This window comes from Haemaphysalis longicornis, unplaced genomic scaffold (genome assembly GCF_048455015.1).
Source record: "Haemaphysalis longicornis isolate Haplotype H1 unplaced genomic scaffold, Haemaphysalis longicornis Haplotype H1 scaffold_2, whole genome shotgun sequence".
Classification (NCBI taxonomy): domain Eukaryota; kingdom Metazoa; phylum Arthropoda; class Arachnida; order Ixodida; family Ixodidae; genus Haemaphysalis; species Haemaphysalis longicornis.
Genome location: NW_027526295.1, coordinates 241,588,715 through 241,601,669, shown reverse-complemented (window position 1 = coordinate 241,601,669; position 12,955 = coordinate 241,588,715). Strand labels below are relative to the sequence as shown.

The window sequence follows — 12,955 nt, the reverse complement described above, 5'->3', positions numbered from 1 at the left end:
CTGTCCGTCTTGCACAAACGTGGCGTATAAAGTTGAGAGACACGACACCAGTTCGTGACATCACACTTGTAAAGGGATGATCGAACGTGCTTGGTCCAAAGAAAGTAAACAAAAGAGAATTCTTTGTCTTCTTTGTCGCTCCTTTTGATCCTAACCAGAAACCGTTCGAATCGGGATCTTGAAGTGCCTGCGATGTTTGCTTTCCCTCGAAACTTCCGTGCTCGAGGTAACGGCAAGCTTGCGGGTGATCGTTCGTGAGGTTTCGCGTTTGCGATCTGGTGGGCGGCACGACATCGTGTGTGGGGGCGCTTACTCGCAAAAGAACGCGCTGTATACGATTGCTTTTTTTTATATGCAAGACCGCGAAGGCGTCTCTTGTGGGCGTGCCTTGTCTAATGGATGCAAACAGTGCGAAGCTCCTATGGCTTTTTTTTTTGTATGACCTATAATTGAAAAGACATATGCACAGAGTGCTTGTCACAAAGACGATCCTTGTCACAAAGACGATTCTAGTCGGCAAGGAGTCGATTGCCATGACTTTTCAACTATTGTGGGTTATTTATTTACCGCTCAAAATTTCTACGCTTATCGGTTCTATAAATTTCCCGTGTGATGGGGCTTGTTATATGGAAACCGACCATTCAAACAAAAAAAAATATTGCGCTCGTATTTGTATGTGAGCGTTGGTTGTTGCAGCGCGTTGTTTAGGTAATAGATTTTGCTGTCCACGAAAAAAGAAAGAAAAAAGTGAGGGTAAAAAAAGCGGGAATAAGCGCAAAGCGTCTGTAAGGGGCGGGCCGGAATGAGACGAAATTTACTATCGACTGCATTTGCAGGTTAATTTAAACAAACTCACAAAACTTAATTCACTGCCTTTTTGCGTGCGCGCAGTTCCGGCAAGTAAACTCGTGAAGTAAGGTTTTTCGCTTCTTGCGTATAGCGCGGATAGTTTTCTAGTCAGCCTTTCTCCAGCCGGAACCATAATTAGAATGCGCCTGTACCAGCCTAAAACGAATCGTTTTAATTTGATTATAAAAAAGCACGATTTAAATGCGAATACTGTTTAAAGTACACATTAGCTAAATTTGGAAGCGAGGGAAATTCACTCTACTATTCGTGGTGCTGATCTCACGTGGCCGGTTGGGTAAAAAAAAAAGCGTAAGTCCTTCAGCGCGCTGTCGTTTTATGCATAGACATTAGGGCGAAACGAGCAACGTATATATATACATAGTGCAATGCATTTAAGTTGCAGTTACATAAACCCATCGCGGAAATGCGATTAAGCATCATGGGCACACCGCTCGTTATTTGATGATTCGGGTTCTGATAGCGGCGATTTTCCGTACGTCTACGAAAATATTTATTCAGAAAACGCTGCGTACATCTGGCGTCAAAAAAAGGGACGTGCTATTTAGGTGGTCAAATAGGCGATTTAGTGAAGCCAGGAAGCATGCGAGTCAAGTGGGAAACAAAAGTAAAAGCAATCACAATATCAGAATTCGTAAACTCACGCTCAATGCTGCTTCGCTCGCGAATGTCGCGTGGTGCACATGCTTTTTGACGATCCAATCAGCGTATAAAATTTCCGCTTTTCTTCACGGTGTTCTTACGGCTTCGTTTGTCTCGGAAAAAAAAATGCAGTGATAGCTCGCTAATTCGGATCTATTACGATCAAGAATCCTCCTTCCTACGAAGTATACGCGCTCGCAATAAGGCGTGGAAATACGTGGTTCCTGGTTTGTACTTGCCTTGTATTGTTCTCTGCCCGCAAAGCGATTTTATGCCCTAACAAGGTAGAGGCGTAGTTGAAGGAAGTCCAGTTTTATGGAGAATCGTCGATACTATCACAGCACGTGACGCGGGATGCAAGCGCTTGCGCGCACGCGTTGGCGTCATCGTGGTGACGGTCCGTTGTTGCATTGCAAGAGACCCTCGAGGGGGACAGGAGGAAAATTTGAACCTTGAGGTATTTCCCCGAGTACAAGAACCGCTCCGCGAGTCGCGCGCCTCCTGCAGGCGCTCAATTCGAGCGAACCACATGACACCTGCCCGGTGCCGTATACACTGCAGAGTACGCTTGCATAAGAGACGTTGAAGGTAACGGTACAAGTGTAGACAAATCCGTGGGGTGACGATCGTACAGCTGCATGCTGTCCTTAACAACGGTTTTAAATGCAGAGCATTTCAGTAACTCACGATGTCACCCGCGTTGTCCCGTCGTAGTCCGCACCGTCGTTGTCCGCACCCCTCCCCCTACACTATATAAAAGAAAATACTATCCGGCGCCAGGTTTCGATCCCTCGACCCTGCGGGCGGAACGCAATGTACATGTTTCTTTACCCACTGCGCCACAAAGCCGACACAGAATGGGACGCTACAACGCGCCTTATATCGTTGACTCATTCAAATTACTGCTGACGAGCGCTCTCTCGTCAGCAGTTGCCACAAGTGCAACAACATTAACGTAACGCAAACTACTTAACGTCGTGCGCCCCCGGAAATGCTCTGCATTTGATCGTGCCCCTCGCGAGGTTTACAAGGCGGTGAAACTACAGGCAAGTAAATCTTAAGCGCGGAGCATTTATGCGTCCGTATTTATCTTCGCAACGACCCACACGCACAAAACGCAGGACAGCAGAAAAAAAAAAAAAAAAAAGCATAGACGAGTAACGCTCGTGTATGTAGGTGTCTTCTCTATTTGCGGCCTTGCTCTACATGTTTTGAAGCGAGGTCATGAACCATGTGGTCTCGCTCGTTGCTTCAGTTATAAACGCGCACCGCTCCGTACCCGTGGACCGGCTACCAGGTCCGTACGCGCTCAGGGAAGTCCTCCTGTTCCGTTCGCACACTCCTTCCCCTTCGATCCCCACAGGCATGCAGCGGGGCACTCAGCTGCCGTGCCCTTGCCATCGCTTTCGCATTTGGGACGACTCTGCGGCACACCCAAATAGTACGGCCGGGTTTCATTCCGCACAATCTTGCCCTTCTATACTTCCGCCTGTCTGCGTAAAAGGCGCTCCTACACGGCCCGCCTGGGTTACCCTAGCAAAAACCGGGGGCGACGTGTTGAAAACCGCGACGACCTGGGTGGGGAATCGATTCGCGCGAGACCGGAGAGCGCACCTTGAAAGGTATGGGCCGTTAACGGGCACCTTGGCCCGCGCAATATCGACGTCAAAAGACCGGGTGAATTACCGCTGCATCGCAAGTAGCCCTCCTTGCGGTAAAACTTGAAGCGCCAAGCTAATCCTTCCTCGCATTTTTAAAGCTATTTGTTGTTGCCCCAAATTTACAAAACAAAAAACTTCTTTTTCATCGCATTTTTCGTTTGCACTTTTTTTTCTTATTTTAATGCGAATGCAATGAATGGCCCATTGAGTGATAGGGCCAGCGCGCGAAGCCGTAGAACGGTTCCTAAATAACCCGCGGGTCAGAGATCGAAGGGTTTTATAGCTTGAGGCGTTTTATAGCACGAACGGAAACTTGCGAAAGGTGGCCGTTTCCGTCAGTGCACCGTATACGATGAAATGGAGCGGGAAAACGCAGCAAAGCGAGCTGGCAGACACCTTCGTCGTCAACTCCCCCAACTGCACGGCGACAGGAATGCGCAGCGGCGCAACGCGTGAGGGACAGATCGAAGCCATTCGAAAGCGCTAACGCGGATGCAGATCGCGAAGCAAAGCGTCTCAAGCGGCAAGAGGACCGATTCCCCCGACAACGCGAGGCGGTAGCGAGGCGTCTCTGGACATGAACTCTTATTTTGCGTTCGCAGCCCATAAGAAGTGCCCAAGTGTCCTCGGAGATTTTTTTTTTTTTCATTCGAAGAGAAAAATGTTTGGTTTCATTTCTGCTGCTACAAAGGCGTTTGTTGATCTGATGGATGGATTTTAGGGTTTAACGCGCTGTCGCAACGAAGGCGATGAGGCGCGCCGTAGTGGAGGGCTCCGGATTAATATTGACCACCTGGGGATCTTTAACGTGCGCCGAAATCTCGTACACACGGGCGTTTTTGCTTTTCGCCTCCATCAGAAAAGCGGCCGTCGCGGCCGGGAATCGAACCCGCGACCTCGTGCTCAGGTCGCGGGTTCGCCTTAGCCACTGAGCCACCGCGGCGGGTCGTTTGTTGGTCCGTTGGTCTGTCATTGGTTTGTGTCATTGTTGGTCTGCGCGCGGAATGTTTTGAGGTAGACAGAGAAAGAGAGGTGCATGCGTTATAGCGTATATTTTTCTTGGTAAACTGAGGCGTTGACAGCTCGCTGCCTAAGTACAAAGCGATACTGTTTATTACGGAGAAAATGTGAAGAAGAGAATGGTTACGGGCGCAGAGGGCGAGGATGTCTTCGTGATGGAAAACCCGTGTAGGAACGCGCGCACACACGTTCTGCGCAGAGCGCCCTAGATCGATGCCTGCGGTGAGGTGCGTGTCGCGGTTAGTGTCCACGAACGTACACCAGTTGCCCTGTAGGACCCCATGATGTGGATACCTACGCGTATAACTAACTACTTACGCGTTGGTACGTCTCTTGAAAAGCTACGCAAACAATGTATGCGCGCTTATCAGCGGCGGCCCGTCTCTGAACACGTTGGCCATAGAGGTTCGTTAGGGAGTGTCCCTCGCTGGCGCTGTCACGTTCTTCGCAGATCGCGCGGAAAGCGGCTGCGAGCGCATCGCCGTCTGCAACGAGTCTGCAGACGATCCCTAATGAAGCTCCCCTCGTCGATACACCACGCACGAACTCGACGGAACAACTTTCGCTGCTTCATTTTGCAGTAATTTTATTTGTCGGGCGTTTTGCGCGTCGGCACACTTATGATGAATCAGTGGTGCTGATTTGAAAAGTGCTGGCAGGTTTATCGAGTGCTGTTCGAGCCTGACTGTTAGGATGTGAAACCCCGCCACAGCACGCACACATTCGCGCATTCTGACAGCGTTCTTACTGCATCAGTGCGGTATAAATGACGTTAATACAAACACAAGTATGAGGAATAACAGTTTGGGCGTATAAAAAAAAATTCAAAGAAGCTTACACTCACGCGCAAGACTATGGCGAAGCTGTTGTAGGAGAGCATTGCCGGACGTAGCTTAGCTGACATCGAATCGGGTCGGCTTGCTTATTTGTTGCAGTGATGGATCTGGGGTCTTGCTTTAATTTGGATTTGCTGATCTCTACCCATATTGGGTAAGGGTCGCTTCCCCAAGTGTTCTCGGCAGTATGCCATTAATACCTAAAGCGTTTTTTTTTTCGTAAAAGAACAAACAATGGCGATGCCGAGTAAAGTTGATCGTACGTATGCGAGTAAGCACGTATACATACAGCAGTATTACACCGCTTTTATTTGTCGTGTTGACAATATGTGCGCGCGCAGAACATTATATCTCGCGCCGTGAGCTTGTCAACCGCGCCGGCGCCAAAGCCCTCGTAAAATATCTGCGATGATATGCGGAAAAGGAGAGGACCTATGAAGAGCGAAAGAAGGCGGCAGCAGCGGCGCCTTGGAGAGTTGCCACGAGCTGCGGAGCTCACCCGTGCGTATACGTGGTGCGAAGGCGTCATAACTCGTGGCTCGTTTGCGCACCATTGTCCACGCTGTTCTCCCCCTCTCACACGACCGTGCTGGGAGACGGCTTCTAAAAGCATCCACTAAGCCATCTCTGCCACTCTATTTGGAAGCATATCTGTTCTGACGCTGTTTTCGCGCCAACAGTCAAATAATGCATCAGAACTTTCTTGCGTTGTAGCTTCTGTTTGTTGAGGGATTCATTGAATGAATCGAAATACGAAGCCGTAGGTCGGGATTAGCTAGGTACTATATTCACAGTGCAAGTAAACTGTGCCGGCTGTAGCTTCTTGCATAAGGGCTGTTGGAGTTTCACTAAACAGCGGATAATACTATAGTGGCGCGAACAAACGTACACCGTGACACATAACAGTCCATATATGTTATCATTCGCAGTATTCATTGGCATCTGTTCCACGTGACTGTCCAGAAATAACGCAGCAGTAACCGTAGCCCCGTTTTCTGCCTCTTGCGCAAAAACAACAACAAAAAAAAAAACAAAAAAAAAAAAACGGCCGTAGTTCTGGCATTGGCAATGGGAGAACACGCATGGAGAATGATTGCGACCATGCTTCTCCGTGCGGGAAACAGATTTGCTTCCACACTAGAAACCTCCTTATTTTATTCTCCCTTTTTTACTCAGTCGCATTCCTGTCTGAACTTTTTCCTTCTGACTGCTCGCTCAGAAATGCGTAGGGCTCCGGGGTGTGTGCCCGTCCTGGCACCCTATTTTCGGTCGAGGTGTCATCCCTGTCCACGAATGGGCCGCATTCTGTCCTTTTGGAACTAACTCCGCCCCCCACGTACATTGATCGAGCGGCACTTTACGCTTGCTAAAAAAGCATACTGTATATCTCAGCGAAAGCTTTGTCGTCGACGCGCCAGAATACGCGCGCTGACCTCACTGTGTTGTACGTTGGGTCGGCAGAAATGTCGTTTGCTATTGCTGCTTGGATTCTGGCGTTGTTCCTTTGTGTCAGTGGAGCTAGCTAAAAGGGTTCGCGGGCATGTCGCAATTCTCGCACGTGGGGCTCGAAAAATACGTTGCTTCACCATGTCAAGCATCCGCGAATGGGATAAATTTGTCGTACTTTAGAGTGTTTGTTTTTGTTGGCTTTTTGATCAGATTTTACGCGGAGACTGTATACGGTTTTTTTTTGTCGTATTACGGGGTACCCAGTCAATTTCGTCGGTGGTGTTTTTATCTGTGTGGATCGCTCGCATATGTTTTTTTTGTAATGTCTTACAATGCAAACCGTTAGCGGGGACGTTGTTTGGGACTCGTGCTGTATGTTGGGTAGCACAGAACGTTTTTGCGGTACAGCGACATCACGTACCCTCGCAAGTGACTGGCCGGGGAGCTGTATGCCGTCACAGCCGAAGCTTTAAAACACGACCTGGCAGCGCGCTTTGCGGCTAAGCCAACTTTACTCTCCTGTGATCCGTACTTACAAACACGTCAAAAAAAAAAAAGAAAGCGATTATGCCCTACAAAAGTGAGTGGCCAGCGAAGGTGTTGGGAATAAGAACTATACACTATTTGCAGATTAATAGCTTTAGGCAGCGCGCAAGCATCTTTGCGACCAACTTTTAGAACTAGGTTTCAGTCGTCCTTGAAACTCACCCGGCACCTGTGACGGCCGTCGAGATCTAGACTACTTCTTGGGTACCGAGCTGCTCGTTCTATACCCTCCTCCTCCAGTTCCTTCGTGCTACATCTGAGCACGTGGACACCGCCGCACGGAAATATGTAGCACTGCTTAATTGCCGTGCGGCGATGTCCACGTGATCGGCAAATGGCTGTGCACGTGTTCGTGGTGTGGCCTTTAAGCTTTCGGGTTTCAGATGTTCACGTGTTCTTATTACCCGGGCAGGGCAGTGGGGAAGCCTCCTCTTCGACCTTTAGCGGCACGTGAGCGTCTGTGTCGCGTTCAGTCTCTTCTTGGCTTGGCTTGTTTTCTTTTTGTTTGTTTGCTCTTCGGGTTTCGGCTCGCTTCCACCTCCTTTCTGGACACGGACGACACGAGAACTCCCGACCAACGAGAGGCTAACAGTTTCTCTGTAAAAGCTGATCGACGGTCACTTAATGTCACCCGCGATATGGTTGTTGGCCCGGTTAAGCTTTTATCTGTACTTTATCGCCCATTAATTCTTCTGTGACTTAAGGTGTGCTTGCCACATTTAGTGACATTGTGAGGCAAATTTCTTATGGTCAGGCAAAGTCTGTTAACAGTACGCCTGGGTCACCGCAGTGCAGTTGAATGGCCAGTGGTCGAAAGGGAAGAGTGGGCCAGTGACGAAGCGAACCCAGCAAATGGTTTGGCATGAAAGCTGTGATATTACGCAAGGAAAGCACGATGCGTAATGTCGCAGCGCAAGTGAAATTTCAGTGAAAATTTCAACGAGAACGTAAAGGTCGAGGGACAGTCGAGAAGAAAACACGGACACAGTGCTAGAATTTTTGCTGAAAGGGTGAATCGTTATTTGCCGCTCACTTAATTTGATGAATCAATTAGAGCGAGGACGCGGGTTCGATTGCCGACCGCCGCGTCCGCTTTTCTGGTGGAGGCGAAAAGCAAAAACGCCCGTGTGTACGAGATTTCGGCGCACGTTAAAGATCCCCACGTGGTCGGAGCCCTCCACTACGGCGCGTCTCATCGCCTGCGTTTTTTTTAGAGGGCCTGCACAAAAAGCGCCCGCTTCACAAATTCGCGCTGCAGTCCTCCCGCTATTTCAAAACCAGCGGCTTATTCCTTAGTTTACCACTCTTCGTCTATCACCGGGTAAACGCATGTCCGCTGGTTGTCTCGGGAGTCTGTTTATATGCGCGGTGAGGCGTCCCCTCTTTTCTGCCTGCACGCACGTGAGCGCGTTGTTTTCGAGCCGCCTTTGTCCACTTTACCCGCGGCTTGACCCTCGGGGCCGGTCGGTTTCCTATTCTCGGAACTGGCCGCTCGTGTTGGCCGCCTTTCCATCCCGTCTCTTCACTCGTACTACCGTTTTTCGCGCGTTTTACATTCCGCGGGCAAGCGAAATAAACTGTCTCCCTCCCTTCCCTCCTGTCGTTCTCCGCTTGCGGACATGCCAGCATGCGTTGAGTCAGCGGGGACGGGTAGGGCAGCCAGGCGTCGGTTGTGGCGTTATTCACTGTTCTACCAATGAGCGAAATGGGAATTTCGCTGGAGAAAACGAAACCTCATACCTTATCGCAAAACAAAGCCAGGAACTCTGCACGCTTATCCTATACAGATTTTGAAGTTCTTAGTTTGTATTATATGAAAAAAAAAAACGGCCCTTCCTTTTGGTTATTTTCTGGAAATTGGAGTCCTTTTTGTGTGTGTGTGTGCGTGTGTGTGTGTGTGGGGGGGGGGTGACACTGATTACATATTGATAAATAAGCTTACCGTTGTTTTAGGTCATTGTGCGGCATCATCATTCAGTGCAGCATCTGTGTATCTCGTATTAACCGAAGCCGGAAAAGCAAGCAGTACAACTTACATGTTCTCATTTGCAGTTTAGGAAAATGGCAATGGCTGCAGAGGCATTGAAAATACGCTGAACTCCGGTTAAGACGAATTCGGGGGGACCATGATAATTTGTTCGCCTTATCAGAAGCCCTCCCCCCAAAAAAGGAATCGGCAACACGCCCACGTTCATGCACATATCTTGATTCAAGACGGTGAATGACGCAGACTTACAACGGAGGAAAAAGACAAAGATTTATTCGAGTGCGCAACTTGATAGAAGACTGTCTTCAGGAGCTCTTGCCTAGTTTTATCCAGTCCAAGCAGCGATGGAGAGCGTACACCCGCTACATCAAGCGACAACGCAGGAGAGACAGAAAAAGAACTCCTCACTTTCTCGGCGGTGACGCGGTGGGACTCGCGACGCGAACCGACGCGAAACATCATGAGAAACGGCATTGGTCAGAAAAGCTGCTACGTTCGCGAACAGGAAGTCTCCATCGTCGCTTTTTTTTTAACTTTTTTATCCTTCTAGTTTTGCGCCTCTCTCATCCAGAGCTGAGCGGCCACAAAACTCGCCCTAGATCCTTTTCTATGCTTTGCCTCTGGCTCCGCTGGTTGAAGGGTGGGAAAAGTCGTAGCTTCATCCGCGTGCCTTTTTTGCTCACTCCCTCCCTTCCTCCGTAGCGCGAATTCGCTTCGCGCTGTGGTTTTACTTTTATTTCCTTCTGGTCGCATGAATGCCCAGCCGCACCCCGCCAAGACTGCCATGTTCGATACCTATAATCTCAAGCAGTGGTGGTCACCCCGAAAGTTGTTCGTCTTAACCGAAGAGCACGTGCAAGACTGTTCGTCTTAAGCGGATTTTTTTTTGCATTGAGTCTATGAAAAACCAAACAAACGTTCCCACGTTATTCGGCATAATTTGTCTTTCCCGAATTTGTCTTAATGGGAGTTCACTGTAATTGCAAGTCATAAACACGCGAAACTTTTCTTCAAAATATCGCGCAGTTAGAGAGGCAGTATGCAACCACATCATGGGCAGCGCACTACCTACTCTCTTCTTCACTTAGATAGTGGCTACATGTCCGATTTACGTGTATTACACGTAAAGCTTTATGGCTACTCGTGGCTATACGGCATCTCGTGGCTATACTGCTACTAAAAAAAGGCATAGTGGGAAGAAACTAAAACAAAAAAAAAAAAACTGTGGTTGATTCCTCTGCCATGGGAATCGGCAAACATGAAATTGAAATGTGCAGCGAAATCTGCAGCTCAGCATGATTTGCGGGTCGGCGCTTGTCTTGTGGGTGTGCTTGGAGAGTGACGTCCTGCTGGCGGGTCGCTTCGGCAAAGGTGTACTGGCGTCATTTCCGTGACGGACATGACGTCAGTAAAATCTTGGTTTGTCCCGGCATAAAACACTTTCGTGTTAAAATATAAAACCCGAAAACTAACAACCCAAAGTATAACGTACTCTTTAGTACTAAAAGTTGCTTCCCCGCAAGAAGACCCTGTGTGCAGGGGTGCACCCTTTACAGGCCGCTTGCTTCGTTGTACTGGCGTCACTTCCGTAACGGATATGACGTCAGCGAAATCTTCGTGTGGCCGGGGAATAAAATACTTTCGTGTTAAAAATATTTGTTGAGCGAAAAATAAAGCTGAATCGAAAACATGCGCACATTCTTCAGCACGGTAACGTTTTCATGCCCCTGTCTGTGCCCCCCCCCCCTCTTCCTTTCCCACCAGTCTATCCTGGCAATATTTTATAGTGCAGAAAAAGTAAACTTCTTATACTTGGCTTCAATATACTTAAAGATTGCGAAAAACTGGAGTCGTCGAAAGCAAAAACTAGCCGCGTATCTGCTCGCTTCGCTGCAAATGTCGTCGAAAGACGATAGTCTTCTGCAAGCCGCCCCCGCCACGTAAACGCCTCTCTTCTCTCTCCCGCCCATCTATTATCCTCTTCTCCCGTCTCACTCGTCCCACGATAAACACATTGGAGGTTTGCTCAAGTCAGTTCAAATTTGCGGCGTTCCACTGCCAGCGCGCGCCATCTGTAAGAAGCTTTTTGTTACTACTGGACTTTTTGCAATGCCGTTCTTGGGGGGCGCCGCGAGCGCCTTTTGTATTTGTGGGTGAAAATATATTTTTCGGTGCGCATTTTTTTATTCGAAAAATCGAGCGGCTACACACATATATGTACTTTTGTTTAAAATAACGCTGTGGATATCACTTATGTATTGATCTTTTCCCTCAAATATGCCGAACGTTTTCTTTTTGCTCAACAATGTTGACAACTATGAACATCGCCACCAGATTTAGTAGTTTGGAAATGTTTTGCCTATGTAAACGTCGTGATCAACAATTCGTTCACTTTTGGCCTGGCGTCTGAATCGAGGGACAGATAGACAGACAGATAGACCAAAATTTTCGCGTTTAAGTAGCCCAAGAAAGACTGCCGTCTTTAAAAAAATGCGAGACTGCTGTCCCGTGCGTAGGGGCTGATCGTGGCAGCCAACACTGTAGAAGGCTTCTTTCAAAAGCCTTCTGCAGTGCTTTTGTCTAACGCCGCTGCCGTGGTGCAAACCCAAGCTCCAACGACGCATACGGCCGGCCGGTTTTAACGCTCGCAAGCGGGCTTGTTATTCTCACTGCGTGTTCTCCCCCCGTCAACGGCAGACCCCGGCGGCCGACCTCGCGCATTAGGACATAGGGTGCGCTGGCATCTCGAGAAAAATAAATACTAAATTATCTTGGCTGTTCTATTTTTCACCCCAGTTGGGGTTCGCTCGTGATGGGTTGGACATCTTTTAAGTGTTTCTTAAGCAACCGCAAATGCGTGCTTTCACGCAGAGAATACATATGTCGCGTGGTGGTGTGGACGTTGCTGAGTCTTTTTTGTTACTCAAAATAACAAAAAAAAGGGGGGGGGGTGCGAAACGCCGAGAAAAAAAAAATGCCTGAAGACGTGAGCCGTATATAAGCTCTTGCTTGTGATGCATGCAGGGGCGCGGGCCGTCAATGTTTAGAATAAAAGAAAAGTAGCTCGCAACACAAGCGAACATTAAAAAAAAAGAGAGAGTATAAATCTTTATTCACAGCAGAGCTGTTGTAGCTGGCCGTAATGTATGGTGCGTAGCGCGTTAAAACTAAAAAAAAAATGTTGAGCGCTCGTGAGCGCGTGCCTCGTGGCGACCGCCGAGCGTCCCCGGCTCGCACACTGGCTTTAGTAAAACAAACAAACAAACAAAAAAAAAAAACCCGACGAAAATTCCGAGGAGCGTCTCGCGTTGTCGAAGAACCAACAACGCCACAGCTGGCGCAACACCTTCTCCACGCGCCGTAGCTGCGCCCCAGCTGTCGTCAAGCGCTACCGCGTATGTAGTGCTTGGCACGAGGAACACGACGATATCGATGCATATGACGATGACTACTACTAGCACAGTGCAAAGCGACGGCGGAACATCTAAATAGACAATTTCAAACTTGTACAAATGCGTGGTGATGTGTCCGTCAGTGCTCACGTAGAAAGAAATCCTGCAGCTTCGATATATGGTTCAAGCCTTGCGCGACTTAGTGCAAGCTTCGCCAGTTTTTTTGTCGTGCAGAGACACTGATGTGATGGGCCTCTTCCCGTGAAAGGCACCCGGGATTCCTTGACTTCGACTTGCTGTAATCGCTCGGGTCACCAGGTTGAGCTGGTTATCTGGGTCTGGGCTGGCCAGGGAAGCCTTCCACTGCTCGAAGGAGATGATTGAAAGTAGGGGTAAATCTGGGGTGTGCCAGCGAAAAAGAAAGGGGTGATTATACTGATGGACATCATTGGTGAACTTCATGAAGAAAAATGGCAGGCTGTGCGGAGTGGGACGTATACGATTTATGTACAATGTAAAATGAATTCGGGGTTTTAAGTATAGTGCCTAGAATAT

The 12,955-nt window shown here is 48.7% G+C and overlaps 1 protein-coding gene across 2 annotated transcripts in view; it reads left to right on the top strand.

Moving 5' to 3' along the window:
• The window catches only part of LOC144170270 (multiple C2 and transmembrane domain-containing protein 1-like), a 251,515-nt gene that overhangs the window by 10,899 nt on the left and 227,661 nt on the right, over positions 1 to 12,955 (top strand). The gene's annotated exons all lie outside the window — the stretch shown is intronic.